Genomic DNA, 13,457 nt, shown 5'->3' on the forward strand with positions numbered 1-13,457 from the left:
AAGAAAACATGGGCAACTAAAAAGGCACAAAAAGCACCGTTTGAAAGATGTGGTGTGAACGTACAATATTTTACTCAAACATAATACATGTGAGGAACCACTCCTTACAATGATTGTCAAAAAATACACTACTTTTCCTTTTCATGTTCCCATTAAAGAGTGAGTTAATAAAAACCCCAAACCAACAGAACCAGTAGCACTTGACAATTTTTATACGCTTAATGTTTTATAACATTTTCATATGCTCCTTTAACCAAAAAAACCCAAACAATAGACGCCAAAACAAAACACCACCACAGGATGTGTATGGTAAAGCACATTTTAAACAAAATTTTCCCCCCTTCAGCGAATATAAAGTATTCATGGTTTCTTTATAAGCAGTATACTTGTCATTAACTATAGAAGAGCATTTATGGGAACATATATTTAAAAACCAATTTAAACAAGTGCCTTGTTAGAGAGTATGTGAAAAGCACCAAAGTAATGTGCAAAAATACTGATGGAAGACTAAGCTTCTAGGTGTTTAGTATGGACTTTGACATCCTTAGCACTAAGTTCAACTTCAAACAAGAAAATACTATGAGCTACCTCCTGATGAGTTATTCAGCACTTCTGCTGCTCCCAATACATTTCTGGGGAACTTCCAAGTAATTCCCTATTTAATTACTCTCAAATTAACTCATATCCAGCTTAAGATCCCATAAAGACCTCAACTAGATATAATGACACAGACACAAAACCAGATAATGAGTGATTTGCAAGGAAAAATGCCATCTTTCTCCTCCTTTTCTGTTCACCCCCTCTCCAGTGGAAAAAACCTGAGCACTGCTTTTCTCCCACCTTTATGTCCTTGGATGCTGACACCTACCAGCTACCTTTGAGTGCTGAGCATGACAGACAGCCAGGGCACCAACCAGTAACACACAAGGAAAGGATCAGGCCATGTGAAACCACTAGCACATTGGAACTCGTATTTCAATTAAGTTATACAAAAGAAAAAATTATTTACCTTGAATCTTTCATTCTATCATTTGTAGTAGTTCTGCAGAATTTATAGCAGTAAATAACTGCTACCTGGAAAATAGTTATCACGTACTTAATCATTGCTATTCCCATGTATTTACGCAGATTTTGTAGTTCTACCATTGGAAAAAGTTACATGTTGAAAATGTCATAATCAAATGTAAATCTTACCACTTGGTTACAAAAATCTAACAAAGTTCATAGAGAATTTATTTTATGTTTTAGTTGAAGTATGAAGCAAGCTTCTGAGAAAGGGCAGCATAAAGTGAGAACTCTTCTAGCCTCGTAAGGAAGTAAGCCAAAATGAAGTAATTTGATTAGCAAGACATATGGGTGTGACCTTTGGCCTCTCCTGCCCCACCCAACCTGCCACATAACTGAGAAAGTACAGAAGTCTATAAATTAATTCTGTGAAAAAAAAAAAATAAAGCCAACACATACACCAAACAAAACAAAACAACTCAACACACTAAAATCCTGCTGACAAAAAACAGGAAAATATTCTAAGATATTTTATACAGCTTAAAATTAGTTGATTTTGCCCAAACGAAGTCTGTTTCTCAGCAAAGCAAAGCCAGTGCTTACCTCCAAGGTCTAGAGCATGTGATGCCAACAGCTGCGCTCATTTGCATGCAGCCAAGCTAAACTGCTGCCACGAGGAGCACTTCGTCAGCCATTTTGAAACTGCACTATCTCAGCTGCACTGAAAGGTGGTTAAGATGGCTGCCATGTGCACTCATGACCAGCCACTCTGTGACAACTCGCTAGTGGATAAAACATTTATACAGCAAAGCACCTCCCTCTTTGCCACACTGCAAGAAACTGCACAGGCAGAGGGGGGGGCCAGAGGAACGGTTTCTTTGCCAGGTAGAAAATGGTTAATGCAACATTGCAGCTACTCGGAGCACCACTGGGAAAAAGAAAAGTAAAATAAACCGAAAACCTCTGAGACACAGCCCTGCTAGGTCTGTGATACAGGATTTGTATCGCGTATTTCAAATCCCTCCTGACTCCAGGCAGTTCAGAATCCATGTCACATATTAGCAGCCACAGACAGAGAGCCAGATCATGCATAAAACTGACAAATATTAGGGAATACTTTTCAAGAGCAGCCTCATTTCAGTCTTTTTTTTTTTTTAAAAAAAAGGCCTAATAAACTGATCTATACCTTTTAACAGCACCACCTTTTTTCAAATATTGCATAATATTAGTTGCCCAATAAAACAGGTTTACTGGGAGAAGAGGGAAGTTCACTTTATAAATAAGGAAGCTAGCAAAAAACCCCGAGAACACTCTAGAACTCCAGTGCCCACAGAAATGAAGTACCTTATTCTTTATACATGATGCAGTATGTTATGTAAGTCTTTCAAAGAACAAACATGTCTAGAATCCCCTCAACAATTTTGCTAGAACGTTGTAATGATACTGAGTAGTTTGTTCCTAAAGAACTGGTTTGGGAACCTATGCGAGGGGCAGGGGGCTTGTCAAAGAAATACACAATTTTAGCACAAACAGAACTTAAGGCATTATGATGGTGCAAAAAAACCTGCAGTTTTTGCATTGTTGAAATTCACTGTTTGATATTGGAACACATTCTTAAATAAATCTGATTATATGTCACTTTCATGTGCTTTTCTCACTTCATGCTTTTTTGCTGACTTATTACTTGCTGCTTATTTTATATTTATTTTAGACTAAGGAAATTACGTCAGGCAAGAAGCAAATTTGAGCCATTTTCTTATATGGGTCATAAATGGCAGAGACAACTCTCAGCAAACAACGCATTTGGCCCAGGAACTGCTAACAAGCATACAGTGCAGTGGCGGGTCAAGAAGCGTCACAAAGGAGCCAAAAGCCTTGAAGATGAGGAGTGTGGTGGCCGGCCATCGGGAGTTGACAATGACCAACTGCGAGCAATCATCAAAGCTGATCCTCTTACAGCTGCATGAGAATCTCTAAAGAACTCAACGTCAACCATTCTACAGTCATTTGGCATTTGAAGCTAATTGCAAAGGTGAAAAAGCCTGATAAGTGAGTGCCTCTTGAGCTGACCGAAAATTTTTTAAAAAATAATCATTTTGAAGTGTCATCTTCTCTTCTTCTACACAACAACAATGAACCATTTCTTGATCAGATTGTGATATGTGATGAAAAGTAGATTTTATATGACAACTGTCAACAACCAGTGGTTGAACCAAGAACCTCCAAAGCACTGCCCAAAGCCAAACTTGCACCAAAAAAGGTCACCAGTCACTGTCTGGTGATCTGCTGCTCTGATCCACTACAGCTTTCTGAATCCCAGTAAAACCATTGCATCTGAGAAGTCTGCTCAGCAAATCGATGAGATGCACCAAAAACTGCAACACCTGCAGCTAGCACTGGTCAACAGAAAGGGTCGAATTCTTCTCCACAGCAATGCCCAACCACATGTCACACAAAAGTTGAATGGACTGGACTATGAAGTTTTGCCTCATCCACCATATTCACCTGACCTCTCACCAGCTAACTACCACTTCTTCAAGCATCTTTACACTGTTTTGGAGATAAAAAGCTTCCATGACCAGTAGGATGCAGAAAATGCTTTCCAACAGTTCGTTAAATCCCAAAGCATGGATTTTTACACTACAGGAATAAACAAAATTCTCATTAGCAAAACTGTGTTGATTGTAATGGTTCCTATGTTGATTAATAAAGATGTGTTTGAGCCTAGTTGTAATGATTTAAAATTCACAGTCCAAAACCGCAATTACTTTTGCACCAACTTTATAATACAGGTTCCTCTTTGGTATCTGTTCATTAACTCCAATCACCTACTTTTGTCAAGGAAATGGTCGATCAGTTCTGGAGGGAGCTCCTCTGTAACTGCCTCACTTCATCATACATACCTCTTCTACAAAATCCAAATATGCCTATTTTATAACAAAGTAACTGCAAGTGCACACAGGGCAATCCTGAAGGAATGTAATGTTGAATTATTCCTAACCTTCTACCAAAAAATAGTCTTCGCAATCCAAAAGTAGCCCAACACAGTGAGCCACCTCAAAAAATGGGAGAACATGCTCTCCATCTACTTCTTTTATGAAAATGTCTAAACTTACATAAATGCACATGTCTGTTGCCAGCTGCAGCTGGTTATTTCAGGACTGATTAATAATGCCAGCAGTAGTTGTCTGATGCACCGATCAGCGTAACAGCATTTCAAACTTTTAAAATGTTATATTACACCATCTCGTTAATACAAGGACAAAAGGAAAAGCCCGATTTGCAACACAAGAAAAATCACATGCCACATACATGTGAACAAGTACATTGATTATTATCTTTGATAATACTGTACAGATTCAGAGGACTAAATTAAAACATTCTTGCAGTTCAAATGCCCAAAACGTAAGTCTCAAAACCAAATTTGTGATGACTGAAGAACAACTTCATTATAATTAATTTAAAATTACCCACTATACTGAAGCTTTTCTTCAATAAGTCCAATTGCTAAATCAAAAACCAAGCTTATGATGAATTCAAAAGAAACTTATTCTATTAGCCAGTTATAATCCCATGTTGCTTACTCTGAACTTCATACACAGAATACCTTCAGCTTACAGGGATTTACAGTAACCTGGAATGTTTGAAAATTCAAACTTAGTATTTAATTTATATGACAGATATACATACACTTTGATCTCCACAGTAGCAATGCTTTAAATAGAAGAGAATGCTATGTTTAGCACACCTGCAAAATTCCTACATCAAAAGGTAAATTCTGACTTCCAGTCCTAGAAGCTCAGCAAAAATCCAAGAGCTCCACTTGTACAACACGGCACTCTCTAACATTCAGTCCTGGATCTCTATATATGTAAACTCAATGACTTAAATAGGTTTGAATAGGCATAGCTACTTGGCAAAAAAAAAATTCCAGAGAATACTTCCTCTGATCCAGAGAAAACAGAACCCATGTCACACTCCAGTTGCTGCAGTCAATTGTCTTACCTTGTCAGAAAGCTTCATGAACATGCAGAGCTACCAGTATGTTAATATAGACACCTAGTTGTAAGAAACAATATGTATTTATTCAAGAATTCACTTCAGGGTTTTTTTACTTAACATACACAGGTGTGTTAATATGTTAAAACCATTAACAAAACTAATTTAAAAATAAAACCTGACATTTAATTAAACACAAAATTAGGAGTGAAATAACTCACATCAGAATGTTTTGGTCCAGGAAATATTAAAGTGAACCTACACTAATGTGGAATTCCTGTATTAGCGTGGGACCACAATTTTTTATTGCTACTTAGGGGAGCATCTATACATAGACTCTAAAAATGAAAAATTAAATAACTGGTCATTTTAAAAAGATGCAAAATGAAATTCAAACTGTTATGTTTAGATTTCTCTTAATTACGTAACAGAAACTTCAAACAACCTTAACTCTGCCCTCTTTTGATGACATTCTGCCCTCTTTTGATGACATGTCAACATGCTGCAGTATCATCTCAGCAAGTTCAATTATTCTACTTATAAGTTAGACTTTAAAACAGAGCTTCCTTTTTCCAACCTTCCCATGAACATCAAACAAGAAACTCCAGAGAATGGTACCCTGTTATTTCTCTAATTGTTGCCCTGTATGTCACCCCACCCCCCATCTCATAATGTCATTACATAAGAGTCAGACTTTATACTAGGGCTCCTACACTGAAGAATCAAGGGGAAGCAGAAAATTCCACACAGGGTTTTATGCCATTTCACATTACAACAGCAGTAAAAAGTAGCCAAATAATTTCTTTTGCTCTAATGATATGCTTAGAAACCAGTTTGCTACATATCATCCAAATTTCCTTGTGTACAAACCACATCTCGTTCACTTTTCTCATTTACCCTCTTCTTCTTTTGTTCTTTAATGTTTTGTTGTGTTTTGATTTTTTTTTTTTAATGTGTGCTAATTAACACTAAGTGGAAAAAACAGTCCTTACATAGATTAAATTTGTGAGAGACTACTACTGTTTGTATGCATCTGAATTAAAGGGTCAACAGACCATCTACTGAAAGCCTCCTTTATTCCTTTATTTACCCAGGTCAGTAGGCTAACGCAAAGAAACATCTCAACTCTCACCTCGGACTGCAAGAACTTCACAGATAAAAACTACTTAAGCTACTGGGGAAATGAAATAGTCCGCCATGATCATGAGACATGGAACACTAGAGTCCAGAAAGTCAAAGCCTGCACAACATTTGAGGTCTTCCCCTAATTCCAATCTACTTGCTGGTAGAACCAGTAGAGGAAATTTTCAATGTATTGACTTAAGTCAAGCATGTACATTTATGTCCTAGTTTGCTACTATACACATTTTGAAAGGCTTAAAAAACAGAATGCAGCATCTTTTCAAATTATCTTTCTGGAAACTGCAGGAAGTTGGAGGCAAAAGTAGAAGAAACCTTTCATGTCAGGTTTTTTTTGTTGGTTTTTGTTGTTGGGGTTTGTTCATTGTTTGTGGGGGCTTTGTTGTCATTATTGTGTGGTGGGTTTTTTTCCTGTTCTCTGCCATAGTATTTCTTTACATTATTGTGAAATGGAGGATAATGCTTACGACAGCACAAAATGATGGATCAAATATCAAATATACAGGTTATTTTAACAGCTAGCTGACATATCCACAGTCATATCATTCATAAAACTTGTGTTTTGAGTATGTGAATTTACTTAAGCGCATTTTCAGAAATTGGGTCTAGAAGAGAAAAACATTTTTCCTGTATTAAAAATACCCAAGTTAAACACAACAAACAAGCTCTATTAGTTTACCATAACTTCTTAGAAAATAAATTATCCCAAAAAATAGCTTGCACACAAGCATCTAATTTATTAAGATCTCACATGATTTGATTTGATGTTTGTTACTGGAAGAAATAAGAGCTGGCAACTCACAAGTACAGTTTTTAGTCATAAATGTATAATATGCACAGCTCAAAATAAAACATCTTAAAGGGCACAGCTTTTTTTTTTTTTTTTTTTTTTTAGTTACTCATAAATCCCAAAGGAACAGAAAGAGCATTTATACAATATATACACATAGGGTTCTGATTTCCTCCACAGTGATATGATGGAAGCCGACATCCAACTGGGGATCAGGCATTTGTTTAATACCACATAGTTACTATTATGCCTTCAGCTACACCACCAAGGACACATTACTAAGAAAAGTATCCTACAGTGGTACTAAACAAAATAATTAGTGAACGATGCAAGTAATGAAACCACATTTCCTGCAGATTTATAGACATCATCTTGCTGCTTTTTATCAGAGTAACCTCAGGTTATTGTTGGTGCCTTATCACACTGGGAAGTGAATGCACCTACAAGTCTAGTCCGAAGCTGCGTGTTGATGTGACAGCCTCCATACTGCTTTGACAGACAGACAACACCTATGTCCTGACTGACAGCAAGTTATTCCCCCAAAACATCTAACTGCCAGGTTTTCTCACTGGGGACAATGGCAACTGCTCCTCACCCCAGCTGCTTATTTTCACAAAATTTGCAGGAATTAATTATCTCTGATACTTACTACTCTGTCAAATTTACTGAAAACCAACAAGTCTTCCAAGAAATACTAAGGATAGAACAGTGACAAACATTGATCACACAAAATTGTACTACTATACTAGAACTGAGAAGGTTTCTGTTAACACTTGTAGGGCTGTGGCACAATTAAACATTTTTGTCACAAACCTGTTTTGCAATTTTCTGCTTAAGCAAAAAAAGATAATTTATATTTGTTAAACACATTTGTCTTATTAGTGACATTTGTAAGTGCCATTTAATAACCCTATTCATGCATTTTTAAACTTTCATGCAGGCATTTATTTTTCATTAACAGCATTCTGTTTTCTGTTTAATACTGTCTGTTATAACCTCAAATGAAAACATAAACACAAAGCCATATAAAAATCAAGCGTAGCTGAAATTCTGCTCTCAACTTTGGGATAACTTTTTGCATATATGCACACAAATAGTCAAGATACAACAAAGGTAAGAACTAGAATGTTAACTAGAACTAGAATATGCAACTAAAAGACCAAAATACCCCAAGACAACCAAACAAAACAGACTGCCATTTCTGACTCACAATTCAATTGTTTACAACCCAAAAAGCTAGAGAATGTATCGGTTTAGTTCAAACTTTACCATCCTAAAAAAACTACTAAAGCATTCTGCAGATCCAGTTTCTGGATAACTAATATCAGTACCTCTAAAACTGATCACAGTCACTTTTATGGTCTGATCTGCAAGCTAATAATGAACTTCAATGATAGATGCTTCCAGACACTCAAACATTCTACATACGATTTTCCGACCCCCATTTCTACAGAAATAGAGAGGAAAAAAAAAAATCCCACACAAACAAAAAAGACACCTAAACGTATTACAAATGATACACAAAACCTCTGCAGGTGAATGAAAATTGTGATCCCACAACATCATACAAAATTTTGCTTTTAAAAAGATAACCAGAACTCAAAGGCTGACAAAATATATGCTCCAGATCCTCCTGACTGAAAAAATTTCAAAGCTAAAGTAATCACATTTACCTTCTGTGTGATCAGGTACCAAGTTTTAATACCCAGAACAAAACAGAGCTACAGAAATTTAAGATATGAACTATTACACAGATTATATCTAAACTTTATTCAGAGATTAAGACATTCTGTAACTGTCCAGATTAACAAGAAGAGCTGATTACAGAGATTACTTTAGAGAACAACCTAACTTTCTCTCTGCTTCCTAAAGAGCCACCAAAAAAAACCCAAAAAACAAAACAAACAAACAAAAAAATCTACTTTTTTGTTGCCCCATACAACAACCCTATCTTGGTCTCCATCCTGTATTTGGATAAACCACTCCTCCTCGATGAACCATCCTGAATTTGGATAAGTCACTGCTGCTTGATTAACAGTTTCTTACAGTACGGTGGAACCAGAAAAGAGGGGGGTTTGGATTGGTTTGTTTGTTTTTTCCATACAGTACAGCATATAGTGCAATGCGTATAACTGAAATCCCACAATTACAAATATGGATCATGGAAGCTTCATGTGGGTTGGTCAGTTTATGAGTTCCCAATTGTTCTGGGTGCGGAAGTAAATCTCTCAAAGTAACGTCACATACTAAAGAGAAGAGTCCAGGCAGATATTTAACTGGAAAATATTAACAACACTGGATTTCACCACATTTAAGAGAAATATTATATAAAAATACATTGGGAAAGAAAGAAAAAAGCCAAAGAAAGAAACCCAAATTCACGTATCATAACAATTTTATAATGTGCAACTTATTTTTCTCATCTAATATGCATTACAAAAACTGTGATGTACATCTGTGTCACTGCAGTAATTTCCAAAATAAACTCAAACTTATAACTAGCCCACAATATAGAAAAAAACAGGTGGAGAACAAATGGAAAAAAATGCATTCAATTTGCAAATTATTTAGATGAGAGTAACATACTTGTAAAGTATCTTCTCGCCTTACTATCTACATTTCATGAATAACCTTGAGATTTTTTGTGTAAATACAGTTTCTGACAATAAGCCCAGATAAGCCTACTTAATGATTATACTCTTAAAAACATCTAGATGGGGAGAAAATGTAATTTTTCTGGTCAGTTACTTTTCACTGTGGAAATACTGTTTGTAACAGAAAAAAAGCCTTCGCCCCAGAATCACAAAAAAACATAAGGAAAATGAGGATTTAGTTGCTAATTAAAAATCAGTTACTAAAATAGGATTTTAAAAATTGTTTAACATGTAAACTGTCTCTCTTTGCAACAGATTATGAAAAATCAGTATTTAAAATTAAACTAAAATTTAATTAAAATTAAATTTTTATTCCTAGGTTGTTCAGTTTCTTGGCTAGCAAGATCACCTTCTGTGCTGGGAGGAAAAAATATTATACTGTATTTTCTGTTTATTCCCCAAATGGAAGCATTACTAAAAGAGCCTTTACAGGAAAACTAACATACTACAGTTAAGGTTGGTCTTCTAAATATGTGAAATGGGCAGAACAATACAAGCTAAAGCAGGAAGTATCAGCAAATGCAGCAGAGTATGGCGTGTATGCTTATCTATCTGGATTAGCATCTTGCTGAAAACGGACTTCGCAATAGCTAGGAGAAGAGAATTAAGAGGTTCCTCAATAAAAGCTTCAAAATTACTATTTCAATTGATGTATGTAATTATTGTATCCCTCTATGAATCAATTATATTATGATCAGTTTCAAACCTACACAACATTCGATACAGTCTTGTCAAATTAATTCATACAGCAAAATTCAACACTGTTCCCAGATTATCACGGCAAGCGTAAGTTCAGCACTGCCACACTTGGTAGCAAGGCTGCAGCTGTTAAAAAGCCTTTTACTCCAAGCAACACAGTAAGACTACTAAACTAAGAACATAATGATGAGAACACAAACAACCCTTGAAATTCTTTGAAAAAGAACACATAATGAGCTGTTCCTTATAAACACTGACAAAACAAGTTTTTCTGTACTTTAATTATTCTGCATTTATCAAAAAAATGTATTGCTATCCAAAATCACTAGTACAATTCTTTTCTGGATTATATGCACATCGGAGCTTGATTGGATACTTCTGGAGCATACAAAATAATAAGATAACTGCCGAACTTGAGGAATAAATAGTGGGTGTTGTTGCCATGATTCATGAATTGCACAAGTCCTCATGCATTCAGTAGTGAATTCATTTTAAGATGGGCCTCACAAACACCATTAACCTCATTTCAGAGATCTGAAGACTGAGATATTACCAACCCAAGATCATATATCAAATTGCAGTGGTTTTTTGTAGTGTTTTTTGTTTTGTTTTCTCCCTTCCAAAGAATTCTTAGTATTTGAGGTAATACTCTCCTTCGTACCTTCCTGTAGTACTGTACGACCAGCACTTAATCAGAAAAACATACCTATTTCTTACACCGATATCTGCTGTTTGCATACAGATTTCATATTTATCTTATCAGTTTCAGATTTAAGTAGAAATTAGCACATTCTTCACTATTTTATATTTTAAAAACCTAAATCTAAAACAAATATTAATAACGGTAATAATTGTAACTGGATCAAACTGGTATAACACATGATGGCCCCAAATATATTTTAACTTGCAAAAGAGAGCCCATCAGCATGCTTGTAGAATGTACAGATCTTGCAGGTGAAAATTCCAATAATTTTTTTTCATAATAGTATTGTATTTGCTTGTATAATGTGGAATACTGACCAAACACGTTTATTAAATACCGCTACATCCGCCAATTAGTATGTCAAATAAGAAGGCTAGGTGCACAATCGTTATTTTTCTGTGACTGCATGAAGACTACAGTTTCAGGCTGATAGACTGTTGCCTACAACAACTGAGCTATTCACCCCTTGATTTTATGAGAATATTTTTCCATCAACAATTCCATCCAATTTTCCTATTCAATAAGTCCATCTGTTTTAAGGGTCACACTAACATTAGCATAAGTAATTTCTTTCAAGATTACTATTATACAATGAAATAGGGCATTGCCCTTTAATATCTATCAAGATTAGGAGACCTAATAAGGATATACCAGTTAAAAGAAAAAAAAATGCTTGAGGACAATGTTACACCTCTAATAGGCCCCAATGTCACATCAGAATTAAAATGTTAAATGCTTAACCGTGAACACAGGTTCAATATTTTAAATGCTTAAGCTCAAAGAAAATTAGAAGTTCTAACATTCATTTTTTATGGGAAGGATCCACAAGGACCATTGAGTCCAGCTCCTATTCCTGCACAGAACAACCCCAAGATTCACTCTATGATTCTATGTACATGCTACTTAAACTATTAACTTCTGCGATATTGTTTGATGTAGGCCTCCATGACAACATGGAGTAGCCACTCGGGCCTTGTTTACCAACAACATCACATAAATGAGGCACAACTAGGTCTTTTTTTTTTCCCCTCCTCACTGAAACACTCTTTTTTCTAGGAAATCAGCATCCCCAGGTGCTTCAGGAACTTTAATCTTAAGTTCCTCAGTGCGCTATCGAGCACAACAAGAAAACCCTTTTTCTCCGCATTGCTTCCACCAGGTCCATCCACCACAATGCTCAACACCAACACCTCCTGCGTTTGTGAGGTTATCCACCAGCTGCATACTGCACCACACCACCCCAATTGACACAAGGAGCATGGAAATGCTTTCGAGGCGCCAGGCAGCCGGGTGTGCCGCTGTCCCACCCAAACACCCGCCCAGTGCGGTGTGGGAGGTGCCTCCACCTCGCCTCACCCATGCACAGGGCAGAACGCTACCAGACAACTGCCTGGTGTTGCCCAGCTCACCACGCCTTCAGGACGCAGCGGAGAGCTCAAGCTGCGCTCTGCCCCACGCCAGACCTACCTGTGACCCGCAGCGGCCGCCACAGGGATCCCTCCACGCGTCGGGAGCAGAGGAAAGCGCCTCCCCGCACCCCGCTCCCCACCTGCTGCCACCTCTGCGCGAAAACAGCAACGCGCATGCGCGCCGCCGCCTGCACTGGAGCCGGGTCACGTGCTCCCATGCAGCACCCGCGTAGCTGCGCTGCGCTCCTGAGCCACTGCTAGCGCGCGCAGCGGCGCGTGTGCAGAGCTGCAGCCCCGGAGCATGCGCACTGCAGCCGCCGCCGCCGCCGCGCGGGGCAGCGTTCCGCAGAGCGCTGCCGCTGCCCGGCCACTCGCGCCCCGGGCGGGACGTGCGGTACCTGTGCCCCGGCGTCCCGCAGCCGCTCCTGCCCCAGCGCTCGCGGCCGCCGCCGCTCCCGCCTTCCCGGCGCTGCCGCCGCAGATTCCAAACCAGAACCCACTCCAGGAACCGACGCCACCTCCCCCGTCGCACGCGCCGGGCCGTTATGCAAATAAGCCCCGTGTCCCCTCCCCTCCCTGTTGACCCCGCCCCCTCCGTGGGCACAGGGGCCGGCAGCAGGGGCTGCCTCGGAGCCGGCCAATCCCAGGGCCGGCCATCCCGGCACCATGCAAATGAGCCGCCGGGTTATTTAAATGAGCAGGTGGCTCCGCCCCTTGGCGGGCGGTGGTGGATGTTACTCGCGATAACGTGCTGGGGCCGGGGGACGCGCTGCGGCCGTTGCTGCCAGGGGGCGCTGTGGCGGGGCGGGGGCAGCGCTCGGGCAGCCGCAGCAGCCGGCCCGCCCGCCCTTCCCTCCCTCCTTCCTCACCTCCTTCCTCACCTCCTTCCTTCCTCCCTCTCTTCCTCCTTTGGTTTCGCACTAGGGCAGCTGTGGGCTGTGTGTCCCTGGAGCTTCTCTGACAACCTCACAAGACTGTGCGAGGCCCGCTGCGCATCGCTGAAAATAGCCTGTGTTGTCAGCTTCCTGCATCGTTTGCTGCAGCTCACTTGTCAAGGT

At 39.0% G+C, this 13,457-nt stretch overlaps 1 protein-coding gene across 4 annotated transcripts in view; it reads right to left on the reverse strand.

Moving 5' to 3' along the window:
- The window catches only part of ATF7IP (activating transcription factor 7 interacting protein), a 367,200-nt gene extending 354,277 nt beyond the window's left edge, over nucleotides 1-12,923 (reverse strand). Inside the window, exons 1-2 of one of the 4 annotated variants that reach the window (XM_080362608.1) lie at nucleotides 12,798-12,923; nucleotides 5,011-5,064 (exon numbers count right to left, since the gene is read on the reverse strand). The gene's annotated coding sequence lies outside the window, so the exon portion shown is untranslated. Of the gene's footprint in view, nucleotides 1-5,010; nucleotides 5,065-12,457; nucleotides 12,583-12,797 lie in introns of those variants that run through there. The other 3 variants (XM_080362607.1, XM_080362605.1, XM_080362606.1) reach the window with 3 other exon arrangements.
- Nucleotides 12,924-13,457: the final 534 nt, after the last annotated feature.

The sequence above is a fragment of the Nesoenas mayeri genome, assembly GCF_963082525.1.
Source record: "Nesoenas mayeri genome assembly, chromosome: 1".
In the NCBI taxonomy this organism is placed as follows: Eukaryota; Metazoa; Chordata; class Aves; order Columbiformes; family Columbidae; genus Nesoenas; species Nesoenas mayeri.